Source organism: Manis pentadactyla, chromosome 3 (assembly GCF_030020395.1).
Source record: "Manis pentadactyla isolate mManPen7 chromosome 3, mManPen7.hap1, whole genome shotgun sequence".
Lineage (NCBI taxonomy): Eukaryota > Metazoa > Chordata > Mammalia > Pholidota > Manidae > Manis > Manis pentadactyla.
Genome location: NC_080021.1, coordinates 105,163,716 through 105,188,054, shown reverse-complemented (window position 1 = coordinate 105,188,054; position 24,339 = coordinate 105,163,716). Strand labels below are relative to the sequence as shown.

General features: G+C 39.4%; 1 protein-coding gene across 9 annotated transcripts in view; it reads left to right on the top strand.

Annotated features, from left to right (window-relative positions):
* The window catches only part of CACNB2 (calcium voltage-gated channel auxiliary subunit beta 2), a 419,726-nt gene that overhangs the window by 233,990 nt on the left and 161,397 nt on the right, over positions 1 to 24,339 (top strand). The gene's annotated exons all lie outside the window — the stretch shown is intronic.

Genomic DNA, 24,339 nt, shown 5'->3' with positions numbered 1-24,339 from the left:
ACCAGCAAAAGGCTGGTAGCTTGATGAGTATTTAATTAGTATTAAAATGGAACTTAGGTTTCTTCAAAAAACAGGAGTAGGCTTTGGCCATATCACCAATTTAAATAAGTAAGTTGGACATACCCCAGTACCTCTGAGAATCAATTTCCTTATCTTCCAATTGAAGTAATGATATGAGCGATATCAACCTCAAGCATCAGATATAATGTGTATGAGAATCTTGAAAATCCAAAAGCACTCCACCAGCATGTCTTTTTCTTCCCAAGTTGGACTCTTCAACTGCATCCCTGGAGATGTGACCTCTGAGAACAGTGTATGTGGTAAGATCTCATGAGAGCCACCCAGGGTGCCTGGTCCGACCCCAGTCCACCCTCTGCCACCCTGCCCTGGCTGTGACAGTGCATGAAGGCTGCCACAAGCATCCTAGAGAGAGGAAAATTATGCTCCACACCAGAACAGGTGTGGTGGGGCCAGGAGAGGAGCTGAAGAGTGTCCCAGTGGTCATTTGTGTTGTTTGCATCAGAAAAGAGAGCCAGAGTCATTACTGTGTATTTGTATATTGTTGCTCTTTTGTTTATTGTTCATTTTGCAATTAGAGCCATGGGGAGGAGGGAGCCATCTTTAGAACTGTCTGAACACGTGGTGCCCCAGGCCCTGTTGCAGAGGACGGGGGACCTTATGAAAAGGTAGAGCAAACAGTAGGCAGTATCTTCTCTGGATCTGAAAATAGGCTCATCATCTATGTGTTCTCCATCTGGGTTGGCAGGGCACAGAGGAGGTTTAACACACCATTAGATCACGTTTGGGTTCCTCTGCAGAAGTCACTCCTGAAGTGAACATGTTACATATAGTGTTTCCAAGTGCTCAATACAATACTAACACCTCTTGTTATTGGAGTTGCCTAGATTTTTGAATTCTTAATAAAGAGCTTATCTTCTGTAAATCATACTTACAGCCAATCTTTTCTAGGGATGAACCTAGTTAGGAAAGTCATCAAATTAAAAAAGTTTTTAAAGCCCAGGGTTTCCATCTATAACTAACTATCTGGTGTTAATTTTACATATGATTTGTTCTCAAGATTATAAATGATATCACATGAATGATTATAACACTTGACTATATGTAGCCTTTTATAATTTCTTTTCTATACTGTGGCAGAGCCTCTGCTAAAGTCAGGAGCTCTAGTTATAATCAAAGAAGTATCTGGTGTGAGTCCAGCTGATTAGACTCCCTGTGTCTGATCTGACTTTTTGTGTCTCCTCTGTGGTGTCTGAATTAACTCACAGGTAAAATGTCAGGGTGGGAGAACACCTCTCTAGAAGGTTTTCGTAAGGATGTTTCCTGCACACCAGCCCCCTTTAGGCCACAGGATACTGGGGTCCTTGCAGTCCATGCATGCCTGTGGTGTTGCTTACACAGCTCCCTAACTTTATGTGCTGGAGCTCCAGGAACCCCATGGGTGCCACCATAGTCTGGACATCTTCCCAACTTTTTTCCTACCACACTGATACCTGATTCATCCACATACCCCCAGCCAGTTCAGCACCCACTTTGTGTCCTTTTCATTCCTGACTCTGCCAGGAAGCCCATCGCCTACAGTGTCATGTCCCCTCCCACTTGCTGTACTTTATCATCAGTGATTTTTTTCCCCCAATTCCTCCAACAGATCAAGTTCTTTCCAACCTCATGGCCTTTGCACTTGCTGTTCTTTTCTCTGGAATGTTCTTCCTTTCCCTTCCTCTTGTCCTTAAGGTTTCAGTTAAACTGTGATTCCTCAGAAAGATTTTTCCCCACTACCTTCAATAAAGTGGTTCCTTCAATTTGTCTCCATCACAGAACCCAATTAATATGCTTCATACAAATGTCATTATTGGCTTATTTATTGTCTAGACTAGGGGTTCACATTTCTAACAGACTGAGTTTCTTTTAACAATACATATGCTTCCTTTCTGATCCTGAAATGAACTTCATAGTTAATGCAAACAACCAATGCAAAATTGATAAAAACCTCAAAAAGTGAGCACTCTCTTGTCCCCTCCTGGTGTGAACCAGGAGCTCTGTCCTCTCACTTGATCTGTAAATAAAGCCTCTGCCTCGCTCTCCTACCTTGAGTGTTTGTGAAGTTCATTCTTCAACTCCGCAAACAAGAACCCCATCATCATTTTTGGGGGCTTATCCAGGATCACTTTGGAGATGAGTATTGGCACCTGAGCCTGCCTGTTTCTTTCACTCTTCTTATACAAGGAAGTCGTCTATGACACATAACATCTGGCACTTGTCAGCCACTTAAATGGGACTAGCCTGGCTGCTATTCTCAAAGTCTCGAGCGACAGATTCCCTTCGTGTCTGGAATCAGACCCCGACAGCCCGCCTGGGTATCCATGAGGAGTGTTCCTCTGTCTCTCTGACTCCCAGCCTGCTTCTTCAGGCTGCCGTGGCCTCTGAGTGAGGCAGGGGTGCTCTTTACTTTCTTTCCATGTTCTATGTGTGCCTCTAACTTCATCAATCTCACGGAACCTGATGCTCACCACTGCAAGGTAGGAGATCTATGCTTTGCTCTTATTCCTGACTAAATGCTGTACTTTTTATCTCATAAAGATGTGTCTGGGCATCTGTTAGCCACTTAAAAGACGATTAGCGTCGGATACCAGTCTTAAGTCTCGGGTGAAAGGTTTCCTGGTGTTGCTGCTCCTTGATCCCCCGCCTCCAGACAGGAATGTCAGGGAGTGGCTGAGCCGATTTCCTACTTTTCTATCCTAATCTGCGGACTCCGAGGGCAGACCAGACTAGTAGACAGTGGTCCTGGATCTTGGCTCCCGCCGATTGATCTGATGATGCTGAGCAAACCTTGGGCTAGACTGTTGCCTATGTGAGAGTCACAGATGACCCCCGACATCTTGTCTCACAGGTCAGATTTCTTATAGTGGGTGACTCGTAGGGTAATTCCCAAGCAGTGGCAGAAACTGGTGTTTGAGAGTATAGACCCCCCCCTTCATAACTGTCCATGGCAGCCTCTGTCTGAATTCTATCTTTGGCCTTAGAAAAAGTTCCCCTGCTCCTCATTTGAAGCAGTCCTCTTGGGACTGTGCCAATTTCTTCTGTGTAGTGTGAATGAAGTTTGTGAAGTAGTCAACCTGAAAACTGAGCCCAACATGTAAATGGCTCTATTCTACTGACCTCTCTTCCTAAAAGACAGTCATCCTGGGGTACGGCATTTCCTTTTCTGCAGCCCCAGGGAAGGGAAACAGGCTTGTGACTCTGACTAACCACTGTTCTGGCAACAAGAGGTCACACAGTCCCTGCACTTATCAGACAGGCAAGGGCCTCTCAAAGAATGATCCCGAGTGTACTGTGCTAAAGCCCATGCAGAAGAAATTAGGGTCTGGATTAGCACTCCCAGAAGACGTAAAGTAAGAACACATTGGTAAGGTCCCACTAAATCCTGAGCTCTGACGTGACTCTTGCTTAGTGGGAAGGCAAGAGGAAAATCAAGGCAAGGTACAGGCCATGCTGGCAAGGAGTGGTTAAATCCAGTAGACCTGGCAGAGGTGATTGACCACTGTCACCAAGGCCCCAAGGCAAGGGGACGCCCTCACAAAAAAGGCCTACCAGGTGCCGCACGCCTGTCCTTCTCTCTCTTCCAGATGGGAGCATCCTCTTCAAGTTTAAAGCCAGACGCGCCTCTGGCATGCATTCTGAAAAATTGGGAGCAATTTGATACCCAAACCCTGAAAAAGAAGTGCCTTATCTTCTGCATATAAGCCTGGCCTCAATACAAACCCTCTGATTAGAGAGGCTTGGCCCCTGAGAGAAGTATACAATATAATAAGGTTATGCAGCTAAATTAATTTTGCCACAAGGAAGGAAAATTGTTAAAAGTCCTGTGGACTACTACAGTATAAAACTGGTTTTCTAAATCCTTTTATTGGAAATCTATTCTACTTATTGGGCTCATTATCCTCAAAAATTGGGAGGTTTTTAAACTAGACTCTCAGAGACAGAAATTTATCTTCTGCAGTACAGCCTGGCTTAAATCTTTCAAAATAAAAGAATGCTTAAAGAGAAGCTTGACTTTGTCATTTTCAGTGAAGGTTTTGTAAGTAATCTAGCATAGTTGTTACGAATGAGTGAACTAAATACTGTAGTAACTGAACTTCTTCTTGGCTGCAAGGATTTTGGGTTAAGAATATTCCACACCCTGCAAACTTCCCAAGCCTCTAACATCAATGAACTAGGAGTGTTTTTCATTGGTATGATCACCTAGCCTCCATTTTTATACCATCTCTTAGTTTAGAAGATGTAATTTGTCATATCAAATCCTTAGCCAATTTTACTCTAATACTAAAGTAAATACTTTACTCTAAAACTTAGCCTTAATACTAAAGTAAAACTATTTATACAAAATAGAATGGCACTAGACAGCTTAACAGCAGCACAGGTGGGACCTGTGCTATAATTAAAGTTGAGTATTGTGTGTACATTCCAAATTCACAAAATGTCTCTGATTCACTCCAGGACATCCGAAAGCTAGTGCAAGCTATGTCAGGCCCAGAAGACCCATGGACTACAATATGGAGCTGGTTTTCTAAATCCTTTTGAAGCCATAGGACTGCAAATGGTTATGGAAAGGGAACCCAAGACAGAAGTGCCCATCTTCTGAAGCCCTCTCGACTGACCAGTGATGGAAACCTAACTGCACCCTTTACTGCACCGCCTTCTCAGCATGAAGTAGCCAGAGCAGTCATTGCCCCCTTTCCCCTAGCAGCAGCTAGGGTCTCCATCTGTAGATGGGGGAATGAGGCAGGGACTGTAGGCTTAGACAGAGTAGGGTGAGGGCCTCTGGAAAAAACAAAGCAAGATAATCCATTGTGAGATTTGCTTTGACCTGCTGGGGGAACCAGTTTATTTTTCTGACTTTACCCAGGTGCTGCTTTTCTTCCTCCAGCCCTAATCAAGTGATTTGCAACCTGGGCAATTTAACAAGCAAGCCCAAACAATGTATTTAAAACAGGAAGGATTCCATCTTGAAAATAAGATTGCATTTTAAAACCATATTAGTTAAAAAGTAAGTTTCTTAACATACTCTTTAACAAACAGACAATAACTCTACCCACCTTGGGAGCAAAGTAGGCAGTCTTGAGTGATATGCTTCCAGACCAGGAAGCTGCTATCCTGGCAGGAAATCAGAGCAGTAGATTTCTTATAACAAACCGGAAGACTAATAAGAATCTTAATGTCTCTTCAAAGATAAACATTTTGGGACCACTTCACAGGTGTGCATCCCTAGCCCTTTGTCTCTCAACCACCTATAAAACCCCTAGAAAACGCACCACCCTGGGGTTCTCTTGTCCTCTCCTGGCATGAGCCAGGAGCTCTGTCATCTCACTTTATCTCTAAATAAAAGCCTCTCACTTGCTCTCCTTAAAAAAAAAAAGAAAAACCTCAAAAAGCAATTAACTTATTTATTCTTAAGAAGCATGTATTTCAGTTTGTGATTGTCCAGCATAACCACACTGCAAGTCCAGAGAAAGGAGTCCCACATGCCTGCCCCTACACATAGGCCGCATGGATGGGGCAGCTCTAACGGCATGTTAGCGGGTGTGTGGCACAGGTATATGGCTCCTGGAAGTAACAGTTAAGAATTCCTGGTGAAGTTCCGAACAAACTGCAGTTTTCCACTGATTTACACAGTACTTTCATTTGTAGAAAATTCATTATATTAGACAACTGTACAAAAATGCTTTGTGCCTGTATGCAAAATAGAGTTAGAGTCTGTGTTCAGATAATTTATAAACAGATTTTTCACCTACACAAACTGGAGTAGTGTGGTCAAAAGGCATGAGAGGTGCATGCCCAATTAATTATTGCATGGGACCATTGTGCACAATGTAGGACATTGATATCCTGGCCGCTGCCCATGAACAGCATGTGATCGCCCCTCACTTGTAGAGATTACCAACAGTGTTGCAACACAATCCCAAAACAGCATTTTTGTAATGAACAGTATAAACTATAAGCTCCACTGAGTGCAGGAACCATGTTGGCCTTGTCTACCAAAGAAGCCTTGACAGTTAGCAGATTATATCAGAGCAGCAGCACATGCCAAATCATTAGGGAATGAATGAGTGAATGAACGAATGAGAGGGAGTACACACTCCCTGGAGACAGGGAAACACATTCATCCATGCAACTAATAAATGTTTACTGAGCAACTTCTCCATGTGCTGGGTGCTGTCTAGGGCCTAGAACACAGCAGTCCATGGGACTGATCTCCCCTCTGATGAACTGTCTCTCCATAGACGGAAGCCCTTTGTGACTGCAGACTGCAGTGGCACCTAGATTTCCTAGATGAGCTGGCTGATTTTAGTGCATTGAGTTTTCTTTAATTCAGAACACTTACCATATATAGTTAAATCAATTGATTATGACAGAGAAAGCTGGGGAGGAAATAAAAAGTGGGAAGGAAGTCATGTTGGTGAAAAAGAGGTGTGAAATGTGCTTAAAAACAAACAATAGAATAAAATAAGAGCCTGAATAACTTACTTATTTTTAGATTCCTTATGTCTGTCAACACCGTATCACAGACCAAAACATTTAAATCCAAATCATTGCGTTCTCATATTCATGGAATCACAGAAATGCTTTAAGTGGCTCTTGCCTCCAGACAGTGTCTTTGACACAGGTGTGTTGGATGCAAATGATACGCCTCCTTAAATCAGGATACAGAGTAAACCTGAATGTTATGAGGTGCCTTTCTGAGCACTTTGGGATTATACAAGTAACTTCATATTTACATAGCATTTGCTTTGGCATCAGCCATCCTTGGTTTAAACAGTCAGTCAGTCAGGTGGCAATCAATGTAGGAGCCAAAAGGGGCTGAAGGAAGTTGGCAAAAGCTGCATGTGACTTAGAAGTTGAATGTTCTTCCTTGCAATTCCAGAAGCTTCAGTGGGAGATGTTCAGGCAATTTTAACATATGTCCTAATGGAACTGAAACAGTGGTCATGATTGAAAAGGAACATTTTGGGGTCTTAATAACCACTGAGACACTGGCTGTCATTTCCTTTTTCTTTTTTTTTTGTTTTGCTCCTCTGAATTATTTAGGGACCTATTTTGCAGGTATGACCTTCAACTAAAATTGCCAGTGCCCTCTGAGAAGCCAACATCCCCCACTACGCTTACCCCACAAAAAGTAAATGTGGTTTAAAATAATATTTGGAATTTACAAATAATGTTCTTCTTAAATTGTGTTTATTGGCTACAGTTCTTGAGTTTTAAATATTATTCACTGAATTTTTCTGATGTTAAAATTGACTTTTAGGCTTCCTACTGTTGTGAGCAGCCCTAAAGATCCCTGGGTTGTAAATCTTCAGTCTTCAGCACAAACTGCAAATTAAACTGTTCTGTATTCAAAGTAAGCCACAAACATGGGAACAGGATCTTATTCTGGGTTAACAGTAATACAGGAGAACAGAGTGATCCAGCGTAATGCAGAATAGTTGCTGAGGAATTATTTATTCTGGTAATAAATGGAGGACGAGTCAACATTGTAAGAATAGGGGTATGAAAATTGGCATTTCTTTGTTATCAGTTCTTCAAACAACTTCAGAAATAGTTGGTATTATCTTTTTGTCTGTCATATACAGAAGGAAGCCGAGGCTCAAAAGTTTCATTTTTATGAGAGTCAGGGAAAGACATTTACATTTCCAGCTAAGGAAACAGGTGCAGAACTTGAAGTGACAGCTCTGATACAGAGCTAAGATATTATGGCAACAGGGCATGACTCAAGCAAGCAGACTCCAGAGCTTCCCTCTTAAACTCCTAGGCTCCCCTGCAGCTTGGTGTCAGGTTAGGGACCTGCTAAGTGCACAGCTGGCACGAAACAAAGCAAGGTGTCTGACCCCAAAACCCATGCCTCCCCACCCCCTGCTGCAGACCCAGCTCCCTCCTAACTGCAGGAAGAAGGAAATGTGAATGCGTCCCTCATGCGTCCCTCATCATCAAAGCTGAGAACTGGTGTCTGCAGTCCTAATGCCTTCTGACCTTCCTCTTCAGTCCACTGCTCATCTCTCTGTGATCGCATTCTGTTTTCTTTTGTTTTTTTACTTGCCTCCTCCTTTTCTGAGCACAACTTCTTAGCTGATCTTTCTCCCTACATCTGCTAAATATGAGTGTTCCTGAAAGTTTTATCTTAAACTCTCTCTGTCCTTTTATCCACTGTGAGAACTATCTCTTGACTTCTCATCTACTCCCTGGATTCAGCTGTCATCTTTATGTAGCCATCTGTAAATAGAACCTAAAAAACAGTCATATAAGGGCAATTTGATTGTTATACATTTCTCCATATTTACTCCACCACTGTTACCCTATTTAAGGTAATATTCTTCATTGTTCTTTCCCAAACCAACTCTATTTCTAATTTCTGTATTATTCATAGTATGTATTTACACAAATCTAGGTTAGTTTTTTATTTAACAGCTAATGGAGAGATTGTCTTATGGTAGTTCACCTAATGATATAACCCTCTTTTGAGTGTTACTTCTGTGTGCACCCAGATGTCCTGTTCTGTTTAGACATCTTTTTGACTTTTAAGGACTTCTTAAACATGCTTGTTAAGATACATTTTCAACTTAATATGTATTTCAAAAAGTAATTATCTTGTTAGTACTGTAGATAATTTTTAGTAATACCTACTTAAGAGGGGTTTCCCTAAAGAGCTTTTTCTTTAAATTGTTAATAGCAATAAATACTTCTAAAATTCATAGAAATTTAACTTATTTTTATCTAATTATTCCTTCACATTGTATGATTACTATTTCCTCCTTTTTTTCCTAGTTTTTATATGAGAACTCTATTTTAGTCATTTTGGAGACTTAACACAGAAGTAGCCTTAGGTGAATTGATTTAAAATTCTTTTTTTAATTGAGATATAGCAGCATATAATACCATATGAGTTTCAGGTGGACAGCATAATCATTACATTTTATATACTGCAAAATGATTACCACAGTAAGTCTAGTAAACATCCATTCACCACACATAGTTATAAATCTTTTTTTCTTGTGACAAGAACTTTTTAAGATCTACTCTCTTAGTAAATGTGAGAAGAAAGAGGTGTAGAGGGTCAAATGGTACAAACTCCCAGCTATAAAGTAAGTACCTCCTCGGGATGTGATGTGCAGCACAGGTGTGACTGTAACTAACAATACTGTATTGTGTATTTGAAAGTTGCTAAGAAAGTCGATCTTAAAGTTTAAATTTAAAAAAGATGGCAGAAATAATAAGTGAAGTAATAGATTTTAAAGCCCATAAAAACTAAAATCCCTAAAAAAATATATCGCTATAGGAAATGAGTAGAACCTTAAGGGAACTCGTCTTTAAGTGAGTTCACAAACGGTGCTGATTGGTTTTGCCAGTGAGTAAAAGGCTGCTTGTCCAGCTGAGGACCTCCCGTCCACCCTCCCCTCTCTCAGTCACGTTCACACGTTGCCCCTCTCACTCATGTGTCTCCTCACACATCCCAGTCTGCTCAGAGGCTTTTCTGCTTCATAGGCCATTGTTTTAGAAACTGCAGAATAGATTTCCTAAGGAAAGATGCTGACATCTTAGTCCCCTGTTGTAGAATCTTGGGTGGCTCCTTTTTCTTTATAGGATAAACAGAGCTGGGCTTGCAGGCTGTCCCCAGCTTGGGTGGCTCAGGCTTCAGCCTTTCCAGACACTATACCTGTGGTGTCCTTACAAACAATGATTGACTGACTGAGTGAGTGAGTGGCTGGCGCCTACTCAGCAGGTCTGCCCACTGAAGAATGACCTGTACCCAGTGGCCCAGCTTCCTTCTGAGGTCTGGTTCAAATCCTCTCCTTCTTGGGGTCTGCCCGGATCCCCGTGGAGGGCTTCCTCTGATCATGGCTTCTGTTTACTGTTTGTCTTGCTGGTTATTTATTGACCTGTTTATTTGTTTTCAAAGAGGGTGTGCCCTCTAAAGGTCAAATTTGAGTTTACGAGGTGCTTATATTATTACCCTCAGTCTTCTGTTCTTGTGAGTACTAGTCTGATACTGTCTAACAGCATCCTTTTTTATTTTATGTAAGATATGACTAGACATCCAGGATGATCTGGTTGAGAAAAGCAAGTATTCAGCGAGAGGGTCTGAATTTACACTCTTGCCTATGTACTCCTAGTGGCTATGTGACTTTGACTGTGGACCTAACATCTCTGAATATCAGCCCCTTTTTTGGTAAAATAGTAAGCATAGTAATACCAAATAGTTTAAGAACAAGTAAGTAGGAGAGGGGCGGAAGATGGCAGCGTGAGTAGAGCAGTGGAAATCTCCTCCCAAAACCACATATATCTATGAAAATATAACAAAGACAACCCTTCCTAGAATAAAGACCAGAGGACACAGGACAATATCCAGACCACATTCGCACCTGAGAGAACCCAGCGCCTCCTGAAGGGGGTAAGATACAAGCCCCGGCCCCGCGGAGGCGAGCGCCCCTCCCCCAAGCTCCCGGCGGGAGAAGAGCAGGCAGAGCGGGAGGGAGACGGGGCCCAGGACTGCCGAACACCCAGCCCCAGCCATCCGGGCCAGAGTGCAGACACAGTACGTGCCCAGGGGGCCCTGGATGCTAGGGAAACAGGGCAGCAAGAACAGTGAGCGGGCACCGGAGGCTGGGTGCTGGAGGACATAAGAAAAGCGCGCGACCATTTTTTTTTTTTTTTTTTGCTGTTTTGTTCTGGTGAGCGCTTTTTGGAAGTCTTAAAGGGATAGGGACCCCAATACTAGGGAAACAGGGCAGCAAGACCGGTGAGCAGATGCCTGAGGCTGGCGCCAGAGAATAAAGAAAAACGAGCGGCCACTTTTTCTTTTTTTTTTTTTTTTAATTAAAAAAAATTTTTTCTTTTTTTTTTGTGGTCGTTGTTTTGTTTCGGCGGGTGCTTTTTGGAAGTCTTAAAGGGGCAGGGTGGGACACTTAAACCAGAGGTAGGGAATCCGGGGATCTCTGGGCACCCTAACCCCTGGGCTGCAGGGAGCAGGGAGGCCCCTTACGGAGATAAATAGCCTCCAGGCCGCTCCCCCTCCAACGCGACTCCACCACTTTGGAGTAGCTGCCCGAGCCAGGCCACGCCCACAGCAACAGCGGAGATTAACTCCATAGCAGCCGGGCAGGAAGCAGAAGCCCTGTCTGCGTGCAGCTGCCCAGCACAAGCCACTAGAGGTCGCTGTTCTCCCAGGAGAGGAGGGCCACAAACCAACAAGAAGGGACGTTCTCCCAGCTGTCACTCATGCCAGCTCCACAAACTATCTCTATCACCATGAAAAGGCAGAATTTGAGGCAAAGATCACAGAGACAACACCTGAGAAGGAGACAGACCTAACCAGTCTTCCTGACAAAGAATTCAAAATAAGAATCACAAACATGCTGACAGAGATGCAGAGAAATACGCAAGAGAAATGGGATGAAGTCCGGAGGGAGATCACAGATGCCAGAAAGGAGATCGCAGAAATGAAATAAACTCTGGAAGGGTTTATAAGCAGAATGGATAGGATACAAGAGGCCATTGATGGAATTGAAACCAGAGAACAGGAACGCATAGAAGCTGACATAGAGAGAGACAAAAGGATCTCCAGGAATGAAACAATGTTAAGAGAACTGTGTGACCAATCCAAAAGGAACAATATCCATATTATAGGAGTTCCAGAAGAAGAAGAGAGAGGAAAAGAGATGGAAAGTATCTTAGAAGAAATAATTGCTGAAAACTTCCACACACTGGGGGAGGAAATAATCGAACAGACCACGGAAATACACAGAACCCCCAGCAGAAAGGATCCAAGGAGGGCAACACCAAGACACATAATAATTAAAATGGCAAAGATTAAGGACAAAGAAAGAGTTTTAAAGGCAGCTAGAGAGAAAAAGGTCACCTATAAAGGAAAACCCATCAGGCTAACATCAGACTTCTCGACAGAAACCCAACAGGCCAGAAGAGAATGGCATGATATATTAAATGCAATGAAACAGAAGGACCTTGAACCAAGGATACTGTATCCAGCACGACTATCATTCAAATATGACGGTGGGATTAAACAATTCCCAGACAAACAAAAGCTGAGGGAATTTGCTTCCCACAAACCACCTCTACAGAACATCTTACAGGGACTGCTCTAGATGGGAGCACTCCTAGAAAGAGCACAGCACAAAACACCCAACATATGAAGAATCGAGGAGGAGGAATAAGAAGGGATAGAAGAAAAGAATCTCCAGACAGTGTATATAACAGCTCAATAAGGGAGCTAAGTTAGGCAGTAAGATACTAAAGAGGCCTACCTTGAACCTTTGGTAACCACGAATTTAAAGCCTGCAATGGCAATAAGTACATATCTTTCAATAGTCACCCTAAATGTTAATGGACTGAATGCACCAATCAAAAGACACAGAGTAATAGAATGGATAAAAAAACAAGACCCATCTATATGCTGCTTACAAGAAACCTCAAACCCAAAGACATGTACAGACTAAAAGTCAAGGGGTGGAAAAACGTATTTCAGGCAAACAATAGCGAGAAGAAAGCAGGGGTTGCAGTACTAATATCAGACAAAATAGACTTCAAAACAAAGAAAGTAACAAGAGATAAAGAAGGACACTACATAACGATAAAGGGCTCAGTCCAACAAGAGGATATAACCATTCTAAATATATATGCACCCAACACAGGAGCCCCAGCATATGTGAAACAAATACTAACAGAACTAAAGGGGGATATAGAGTGCAATGCATTCATTCTAAGAGACTTCAACACACCACTCACCCCAAAGGATAGATCCACTGGGCAGAAAATAAGTAAGGACACGGAAGCACTGAACAACACAGTAGAGCAGATGGACCTAATAGACATCTATAGAACTCTACATCCAAAAGCAACAGGATATACATTCTTCTCAAGTGCACATGGAACATTCTCTAGAATAGACCACATACTAGGCCACAAAAAGAGCCTCAGAAAATTCCAAAAGATTGAAATCCTACCAACCAACTTTTCAGACCACAAAGGCATAAAACTAGAAATAACTGTACAAATAAAGCAAAGAGGCTCACAAACTCATGGAGGCTTAACAACACGCTCCTAAATAATCAATGGATCAATGACCAAATCAAAATGGAGATCCAGCAATATATGGAAACAAACGACAACAACAACACTAAGCCCCAACTTCTGTGGGACGCAGCAAAAGCAGTCTTAAGAGGAAAGTATATAGCAATCCAAGCATATTTAAAAAAGGAAGAACAATCCCAAATGAATGATCTAATGTCACAATTATCGAAATTGGGAAAAGAAGAACAGATGAGGCCTAAGGTCAGCAGAAGGAGGGACATAATAAAGATCAGAGAAGAAATAAATAAAATTGAGAAGAATAAAACAATAGCAAAAATCAATGAAACCAAGAGCTGGTTCTTTGAGAAAATAAACAAAATAGATAAGCCTCTAGCCAGACTTATTAAGAAAAAAAGAGAGTCAACACAAATCAACAGTATCAGAAACGAGAAAGGAAAAATCACGACGGACCCCACAGAAATACAAAGAATTATTAGAGAATACTATGAAAACCTATATGCTAACAAGCTGGGAAACCTAGGAGAAATGGACAACTTCCTAGAAAAATACAACCTTCCACGATTGACCCAGAAAGAAACAGAAAATCTAAACAGACCAATTACCAGCAACAAAATTGAAGCGGTAATAAAAAAACTACCAAAGAACAAAACCCCCCGGGCCAGATGGATTTACCTCAGAATTTTATCAGACATACAGGGAAGACATAATATCCATTCTCCTTAGAGTTTTCCAAAAAATAGAGGAGGAGGGGATACTACCAAACTCATTCTGTGAAGCTAACATCACCCTAATACCAAAACCAGGCAAAGACACCACCAAAAAAGAAAACTACAGACCAATATCCCTGATGAACATAGATGCAAAAATAGTCAACAAAATATTAGCAAACCGAATTCAAAAATACATCAAAAGGATCATACACCATGACCAAGTGGGATTCATCCCAGGGATGCAAGGATGGTACAACATTCGAAAGTCCATCAACATCATCCACCACATCAACAAAAAGAAAGACAAAAACCACATGATCATCTCCATAGATGCTAAAAAGCATTTGACAGAGTTCAACATCCATTCATGGTAAAAACTCTCAGCAAAATGGGAATAGAGGGCAAGTACCTCAACATAATAAAGGCCATCTATGATAAACCCACAGCCAACATTATATTGAACAGCGAGAAGCTGAAAGCATTTCCTCTGCGATCAGGAACTAGACAGGGATGCCCACTCTCTCCACTGTTATTTAACATAGTACTGGAGGTCCTAGCCATGGCAATCAGACAAAAGAAAGAAATACAAGGAATCCAGATTGATAAAGAAGGATTTAAACTGTCACTATTTGCAGATGACATGATACTGTATATAAAAAACCCTAAAGACTCCACCCCAAAACTACTAGAACTGATATCGGAATACAGCAAAGTTGCAGGATACAAAATCAACACACAGAAATCTGTGGCTTTCCTATACACTAACAATGAACCAACAGAAAGAGAAATCAGGAAAACAACTCCATTCACAATTGCATCAAAAAAAATAAAATACCTAGGAATAAACCTAACCAAGGAAGTGAAAGACTTATACTCTGAAAACTACAAGTCACTCTTAAGAGAAATTAAAGGGGACACTAACAGACGGAAACTCATCCCATGCTCATGGCTAGGAAGAATTAATATCATCAAAATGGCCATCCTGCCCAAAGCAATATACAGATTTGATGCAATCCCTATGAAACTACCAGCAACATTCTTCAATGAACTGGAACAAATAATTCAAAAATTCATATGGAACCACCAAAGACCCCGAATAGCCAAAGCAATCCTGAGAAAGAAGAATAAAGTAGGGGGGATCTCACTCCCCAACTTCAAGCTCTACTATAAAGCCATAGTAATCAAGACAATTTGGTACTGGCACAAGAGCAGAGCCACAGACCAATGGAACAGACTAGAGAATCCAGACATTAACCCAGACATATATGGTCAATTAATATTTGATAAAGTAGCCATGGACATACAATGGCGAAATGACAGTCTCTTCAATGGATGGTGCTGGCAAAACTGGACAGCTACATGTAGGAGAATGAAACTGGACCATTGTCTAACCCCATATACAAAAGTAAACTCAAAATAGATCAAAGACCTGAATGTAAGTCATAAAACCATTAAACTCTTGGAAGAAAACATAGGCGAAAACCTCTTAGACATAAACATGAGTGACCTCTTCTTGAACATATCTCCCCGGGCAAGGAAAAGAACAGTAAAAATGAATAAGTGGGACTATATTAAGCTGAAAACCTTCTGTACAGCAAAAGACACCATCAATAGAACAAAAAGGAACCCTACAGTATGGGAGAATATATTTGAAAATGACACATCCGATAAAGGCTTGACGTCCAGAATATATAAAGAGCTCACACGCCTCAACAAACAAAAAACAAATAACCCAATTAAAAAATGGGCAGAGGAACTGAACAGACAGTTCTCCAAAAAAGAAATACAGATGGCCAACAGACACATGAAAAGATGCTCCACATCGCTAATTATCAGAGAAATGCAAATTAAAACTACAATGAGGTATCACCTCACACCAGTAAGGATGGCTGCCATCCAAAAGACAGAGAACAACAAATGTTGGCGAGGCTGTGGAGAAAGGGGAACCCTCCTGCACTGCTGGTGGGAATGTAAGTTAGTTCAACCATTGTGGAAAGCAGTATGGAGGTACATCAAAGTGCTCAAAACAGACCTACCATTTAACCCAGGAATTGCACTCCTAGGAATTTACCCTCAGAATACAACAATCAAGTATGAGAAAGATCAGTGCACCCCTATGTTTATCGCAGCACTATTTACAATAGCCAAGAATTGGAAGCAACCTAAATGTCCATCGATAGATGAATGGATAAAGAAGATGTGGTACATATACACAATGGAATACTACTCAGCCATAAGAAAAGGGCAAATCCAACCATTTGCAGCAACATGGATGGAGCTGGAGGGTATTATGCTCAGTGAAACAAGCCAAGCAGAGAAAGAGAAATACCAAATGATTTCATTCATCTGTTGAATATAAGGACAAAGGAAAAACTGAAGGAACAAAACAGTAGCAGAATCACAGAACTCAAGAATGGACTAACAGGTACCAAAGGGAAAGGGACTGTGGAGGATGGGTGGGTAGGGAGGGATAAGGGGGGGGAGAAGTACAGGGGTATTAAGATTAGCATGCATGTTAGTGTAGGAGAAAAGGGAGGGCTGTACAACACAGAGAAAGCAAGTAGGGGTTCTACAACATTTTGCTATGCTGATGGACAGTGACTGTAAAGGGGTTTATAGGGGAGACCTGGTATAGGGGAGAGCCTCGTAAACATAATATTCGTCATGTAAGTGTAGATTAGTGATACCAAAAAAAAAAAAGGGCAGTTCCTGCGTGGTAACCTCCAATGAGTTCTACACAAGAGTATAAAGGGCATATAAAAGTGTAGGCAAAGGGTCTGTTTGTGTTTATACAGAGGATCAAAGCCTAATTGGGCTACCCCGAAAATGAACTAAGATACGATATGAAAAAGAACTTCCAACATCTGCACTCTCTGGAAGACTCACGCCAGAAGATGATCATCAAAAATCCCCAACAAAGATCCACGCACTGCTACAGCTGTAGATGCACTCATCCCACCAGTTCCTGGACTTGCCATGGGAATGAGGAAGGAGATATCTAAGCTGGCCTGTGCATACAGTAAAACAACAAATTTGACTGGATCTATACTGTTGGAACTCAATCAAGAATTAGGAGAAGTGAAAATTGTAGCGCTCCAAAATCTTACAACTACATACTATTTACTGTTAAAAGAACATAAGGGATGTGAATATTCCCCAGGAATGGGTTGTTTTAATTTGTCTGATTTCTCTCAGACTGTTCAAGTTCAGTTGGACAATATCCACCATATCATAGATAAGTTTTCACAAATGCCTAAGGTGCCTAACTGGTTTTCTTGGTTTCACTGGAGATGGCTGGTAATTACAGGTATGCTTTGGTTATGTAACTATACTCCTATTATGTTAATGTGTGTGTGCAATTTAAGTAGTAGCTTAAAACCTATACATGCTGAAGTTACTCTACAAGAAGATATGTCAAAGAAATAATCAATCTTCCCATGTTTTCTTCTGCCTGCTACTTCTATAGCTTTTCTTCTTCCTTCCTAATTACAACCCTTAAATAGAATTCGTGCCTCATATCAAATTTACCGAGTATCATAATTCTTCCAAGTGGTAAAGATACCTCAAGACAAATGCTGGGCATAGAAGCCACAGGGCATAAATATGCAAAGAAGTAAAAAGCTAACTTTTTCAAACAATAAGGCTTCTCTCTCACTTACCAACTTCACATTTCCCTGTATGGCCCCGGAAGATGACTGGTTAGCCAGAGACGGGTAAGATTCCTCAAGGGAGGAACAACCTAAGACAGGCACAGTCGCAGGGGGGTCATCAGGTGAGAAATTGGGGATCAACAGAGGTGAGGCTTAGAACCTCACCCCCACATTCTGAGAGAAATCTTCTGCATACATGGATGTTTTATTGCCCATGTCTAGCTTGGATTAATACATAGTCTACAGGCCCACACCTGATCATCTACATGTGCTCTCTTACAACACTAAACTATGTTTTCTACCTTTATCTTGTATCTACCTACCACTTCAGCATTTTATTAAAAATAATAATAATAAAGAGAGAAATGTGGTATCCACATATAAATCAAGTATAAAAACCAAATGAGTATTCATATTTGAACTGACTGTTTAGAGTTCATAATGCATGAGCAAAACCGAAGGTTTCTGTGATGGCTGCCCTTGTACTGTTCACCATGTAAGAACTTATTCACTATGTAAGAATTTGTTCTCCATGTAAGAACTTGTTTGTTATGCCTCAGAAGATTAGAGACTGACGAAAATTAGGCTTGGGGTGGATTAATGATTGTGCATTGAGCATTGACTCCCCTGTATAGAATTTTATTGTTGTTAACAACCATTTGATCAATAAATATGAGAGATGCCCTCACAAAAAAAAAAAAAAAGTATACACTTCCAATGGTAAAATAATAAGTAACCGGGATGTAATGAATATAGTCAAGATATTGTAACAGCTTGGTATGGTGATAGCTGGTACCTAGAAGTGTCATGTATATAAATGTTGAATCACTATATTGTACACCTGAAACTAATGTAATGTAATACTGTGTGTCAACTACCCTTCAATAAAAAAATAATTATCTACAAAAAACAAAAAAGAACAAGTAAGTAATTTGGAGGAAGTACATTCTACACCATCACCTGCTGTAAACACTCACGCTGGCAGAGCATTTTGTTCATGCTGCTACAATAACGTGGCCTTCAGGGAAGTTTATTCTGCTGGTCTTCCCATCTCTGTCTTTTAACCCCCTCGCAACCTAATCCTTCCTCTCCTGCCTGCTGTACGTCCTGTTACCTGTTATCTGTTTCCCAATTTACCTCTTTCTGTCAAAACCCTATTTTTCCCATGTAATATTTCTTCCTTCATTATTCTTTAGCTTGCTGTCTTGTTATTTATACCATAGAGTTTAAAATTGACAGGAGATTAAAGAATTCTCCTAACAAACACAAGTCTACACAATTTCTATTTTTTTGCAGTAGCTTTCCGAACAAGTGCTGGTTTACTTGTATGCACAGACTGTTGGAATGTTAGAGGTAGAAGGAGAGGTCGGAATTCATCGAATCCATTCCACCTGGTTTAAGGATGAAAGCAAATGTCTGTAGAGTTAAGTGACTTGGCCTACATCTTGAAGTTCATTACTGACTGAGTTGCGTTAAGACTGTTTCTGTAGTTCAGCTCAGTTCTGTTTCTTTTCACTTCTGCTGTGCACTATGGAGTGTTTCCTGTCCTAGAGTTTAGTGAAGGATGTTATCTGGGGGTGAGTTTGTTCCCAGCAGGCAATCTAGCTGACTGGCCTTGGGTAAATGATTAACCTCTCCGGCCTTGAGATTCTCATCAGAACATGAGAGGACCAGCTACTGTTCAAGCATCTTTATAATTCCCAATCATCCTTCATGCATATTTTAATAACTCTTTGGTGACCAAGTATTTACAGGTGTGAAGTAAGTTGGATTCTTGCACACGGTTTGCCTTTGGTTTTTTTTTTTTTCAAATGTCACCCAGTGTTGAGCTTCTTTGGCCACTTTACTGTATTTCAATCTGTACAACTAATTAAGCTTCTCCAGTATTTGATTATTTCTAATTAAAACATCATGGCTTCCTTGGCAGAAATCCTGTCCTTCTACTACAAGGATGCTTGGCAAGGCTTTTGTTATCATTTTCAAAAGACTGGAAGAAAATGAAATATTTGGCTGACGTATCTTCTTTGGATGATAATGTTGAGCAGAAAAATGTGACATTCTTATTATATACTACCTGAAAGATGACAAAAGAGCCACATTATTCTTTATTTGAGGACCGTGTAGTATTAACCATTCATAGATTTCTTCGTATACCTTCCCACATAGAATATTCACAATTGAAGCAAATGCAGATTAAGAAACAAATGTATACAAGTATCTTTGTTGAGATAAGAATGATAAGAATATGTTAGGTAGTTTTTCTTGTGGGGGATACAAAATCTAGTAAGCTACTAAGCCCTTTGTTTTTATACAAACCAATACTTAAATTCCCTTTAAATTGCTAGAGAAACATTTCTACTTATTTAAATACATGAGAAATAAATCATGCTCAGTACGTTTTTTCCCCATCTACCTGGGTTACTGTCATGTTTGTTAGCCTTCCATTGAACACTAGGACATTTTCCACGTCTAAGTCTGGGTCACATAATAAAACCACTTGGCAGAAATTTGAATGAATATCCCTTGGCGCAGCACTTTTTTCGGTGTTTTGCTTTCAGCAATACATTAATGTTATATCAAAAACTGGTTTTGTTTGGTTGTGGAATTTTCACTCAGTTTGCCAGGCTATCATTTCCTGAAGAGCTTGCAAATAGTCAGTTTTTTAGTGTTTTGGTGCCTGAGAGCCTATTTTTAAAATATTGACAAGCATGGGAAACTAATAGCACTGTATTCCAGCTGTGGAAATATCACTATGATAATGCACTTTGGCTTCCTCCTAAAGGACTTTTTTATAGCCACCCTGGGAATATAATTCAAAGTGTGTGTAAAACATGTACCAAAATGGCAGTGAGCATTCTGAAGTGGTAAGAAACTCTATTTAAACTTATTAATATTAATATCTAGCATTTTTTTCATCAGTTTTTCCAATCAGTTCAAAATTTGTTTTTAAACTTTCAAGTGCTTGGCATCAGTAACAAAAATAGAAGACAAATAGCTTGTGTCAGAGGGATTAGCACAAATATTGAAAAAGTTCAGAACAGTGTTTGTTATTAATAGACATTTTGTAATTATTTGTTGTATTCATGATTATTTTTGTACTTGAACTTGGGTTTGAAATAGTTACCAATATCTTACAATGTCTTTTGAGAAGGTATTTCAAAAGGTCCTTGTGAAAACTAGCAACTTAGATTATTAAAAAAAATATTCTGAACTTCTTAGTGAAATAGTGTCTGTTAAACAAAATTGAAAATAATTGAATCAGGAATATTTATGTTATAAAACTTTGTTCAATAGTTTGTAAACAGTAAATTGTTAGTAAAAGTTCACCCTAAGGAATGTTTTCTTTAAACATTAAAAAAAGTAAGTTAAGAGCATGTATATAACTAAGATATCATATTTATCTCAATTCATAAAACATCTGAAAATGAACAGTAATACAAACATAGTACAAAATAAACTAAATATATCATATATGCAAATAAAAGATGAAGCTGGACTTTAAGAGTTATAGACACATTTTGAAATTGAAGAAAGGTATTTTACACCATATGCTTCTTTGGAAAATTCAAGTTCAGTAATTACATTTCTGTTTCCTTAATTTCTTGATGAATTGAAATGATAATTTGATTTTATTTTAGAGATTTATAGGTTAATTACTAACAGTTTAAGTGCTAAGAAATAATCCTATATTAAGAATGCATTTTGGCTTTCTGGTCATGTTCCCCTAATAACCAAATTCCCTTTTTAGGTGTGTGGGGGGCATAATAGAATGAGATGATTTCTCTTCTTGTCATATAACCGGGAAGAAAGAAATTTCCTGAAAAACAACTGAGATTTCTACTTTAAACAAAGAAGTTGAAATTACAAAGTTTCCTGTGTAATTTGACTTTTTATTACAACTCTTGGATTAAGATTATGATGATAGATGCAATTCTAGGATAAGAGTTGAAGATTTTTGTTAAGCTTTAAGATCCTCTTCTGTTATGTGGCTATTATTTTTTTAAGATCCACTTTTGACCCTTGTCTTTGCTCTGAGGTCACTGTCAAGGTGAGCAAGAATTTTTTAAAGAGTAGGATATGACTCCATTCGAATGTTACCAGGAATTTTAAGTGGTCGCAAAATGATAAGTTTCAGCATAACACATATAAAACTCCTACTAAATATATAATGCAGAAATGCATCCAATGGTTAAAGCCTTACTCTCTATTGTTATTGTCCACACTGTGTGTGGCTCATGCAGAATTTTCAAACTATGAGTTGCACTCAAGCATATGCTGTCAAACAGGAAAACATGTTTTGAGGGATGTTAACATTTTAAAGAAAGCATTCCTGAAAATGAGTTCTACATTTTTGTTATTTTTTAAATAAAAACTATAAATAAATGCAGAAATTATTTCCTGGAATACACCCCAAAGAGTATTTTAGGAATACAAACATCCATTAGTTAGCTATCATGTGTTTAAAGTACACACCTGTTGCATATGATTATGCACAGAGCAAGTTTTTCATGAATAATTTGCATCATTTTTTTACATAATTGAAGAAACCATATGCTCTACAATGAAGAAAATATATTTAAATCATGCAGTCATGTTGAAACAGTTACAGAGTGACTCACTTTAAAAAAAAGTGCCCCAAGTGTGATAACAGGAACTTAAAGGATGCAATGTTCATTTGAAGTGTGCTATACATTTAAAGTCACTGTAAAGTCAATAATTTAGGCCATTTTGGTTATTGAGATCAAATTTGGAACATTTCTTAAGTATTAAAACATTCTTAAAAACCTGAGAACTACATTGGAATAATCATTGAGCCCTTATATTTGAGTATGTTTGTTTTTAAGGGCAGATCTCCTTAACTGTTCAAAATAAACTGACATTGGTAATTCATTTTATTATGTGAAAGAACTGATGACTTTTACTAATGTCATAAAGACAATTACATGCACTGTAAAAAAATTATTTTCCATTTCTTTTAGTTCCAAAGTCCTCTTTCTGTTTTTCTGTCTGTGAGGCAAATACTCAGTTTGTGCCACTAGTTTTTGGAGACTTGTCATTATAATTGAATATCTGAAATGTCCTGTATGTTGATATACCATAGGTAGCAGTAGTCTAAATTTTGATAGTTTTTTACCCCCTTTTTTCTTACTAAGGTATCATAATATATAATCTTATTAAGCTTTCACAAGAGCAACATGATGGTTACAACATTCAACCACATTATCAAGTCCCCCCCACACCCCATTGCAGTCACGGTCCATCAGCATAGTGAGATGCTATAGAGTCACTACTTGTCTTCTCTGTGCTATACATCCTTCCCCTTGACCTCCCTACATTATGTATGCTAATGCCCTTCCCCTCCCCTGACCCACCCTCCCAATGCCTTCTCTTTGGTAACTGCTAGTCCCTTCTTGGAGTCTGTGAGTCCACTGTTGTTTTGTTCCTTTAGTTTTGCTTTCTTGTTATACTCCATAAATGAGGGAAATCATTTGGTACTTGTCTTTCTCCACCAGGTTTATTTCACTGAGCATAATACCCTCTAGCTCCATTCATGTTGTTGCAAATGGTAGGATTTGTTTTCTTCTTATGGCTGAATAATATTACATTGTGTATATGTACCACATCTTCTTTATCCATTCATCTACTTATGGACACTTAGGTTGCTTCCATTTCTAGGCTATTGTAAATAGTGCTGCAATAAACATAGGGGTGCATATGTCTTTTTTAATCTCAGAAATTGTATTCTTTGGGTAATTCCTAGGAGTGGAATTCCCAGGTCAAATGGTATTTCTATTTTTAGTTTTTTGAGGAACTTCCATACTGCTTTTCACAATGGTTGAACTAATTTACATTCCCACCAGCAGTGTAGGAGGTTCCCCTTTCTCTGCGTCCCCTCCAAAATTTGTTGTTCCTTGTTTTCTCAATGTTGGCCATCTTTACTGGTGTAACCCTCTGTACCCATCTTGTTGAGAGTTTTTCTCATGAATGGATGTTGAATTTTGTCAAATGTTTTTCCAGCATCTATGAAGATGATCATGTGATTTTTGTCCTTCTTTTTGTTGATGTGATTGATGTATGATGTTGATGGATTTTTGAATATTGTATCATCCTTGCATCCCTGGAAGAAATCCCACTTGATCATGATAGATGATCTTTTTAATATATTTTTGAATTCAGTTTGCTAATATTTTGTTGAATATTTTTGTGTCTGTGTTCTTCAGGGATATTGGTCTGTAGTTTTTTTTGTTGTTGTGTCCTTGCCTGGTTTTAGTATTATAGTGATGCTGGCCTTATAGAATAAGTTTGGAAGTATGCACTCCTCGTCTTCTTTTTGGAAAACTTTAAGGAAGATGGGTATTAGGTCTTCACAAAATGTTTGTTAAAATTCAGTGGTTAAACCATCTGGTCCAGGAGTTTGTTCTTAAATAGTTTTTTCAGTACCAATTCAATATCATTGCTGGTAATTAATCTGCTCAGGTTTCTGTTTCTTCCTGGGTCATTCTTGGAAGATCATATTTTTCTGGAAAGTTCTCCATTTCTTCTAGGTTATTCACTTTGTCATCATATTATTTTTCATAGAATTCCCTAATAATTCTTTGTATTTCTGTGGTGTCCATAGTGATTTTTCCTTTCTCATGTGTGATTCTGTTAATGTGTGTACACTCTCTTCTTTTCTTGATAAGTCTACCTAAGAGTTTATCCATTTTGTTTATTTTCTTGAAGAACCAGGTCCTGGTTTCATTGATTTTTTTTTCTATTGTTTTAACTTCTCAGTTTTATTTATTTATTCTCTGATCTTTATTATGTTCCTTCTGTGACTTTGGGTCTCATTTGTTCTTCCTTTTCTAGTTTCATTAGTTGTG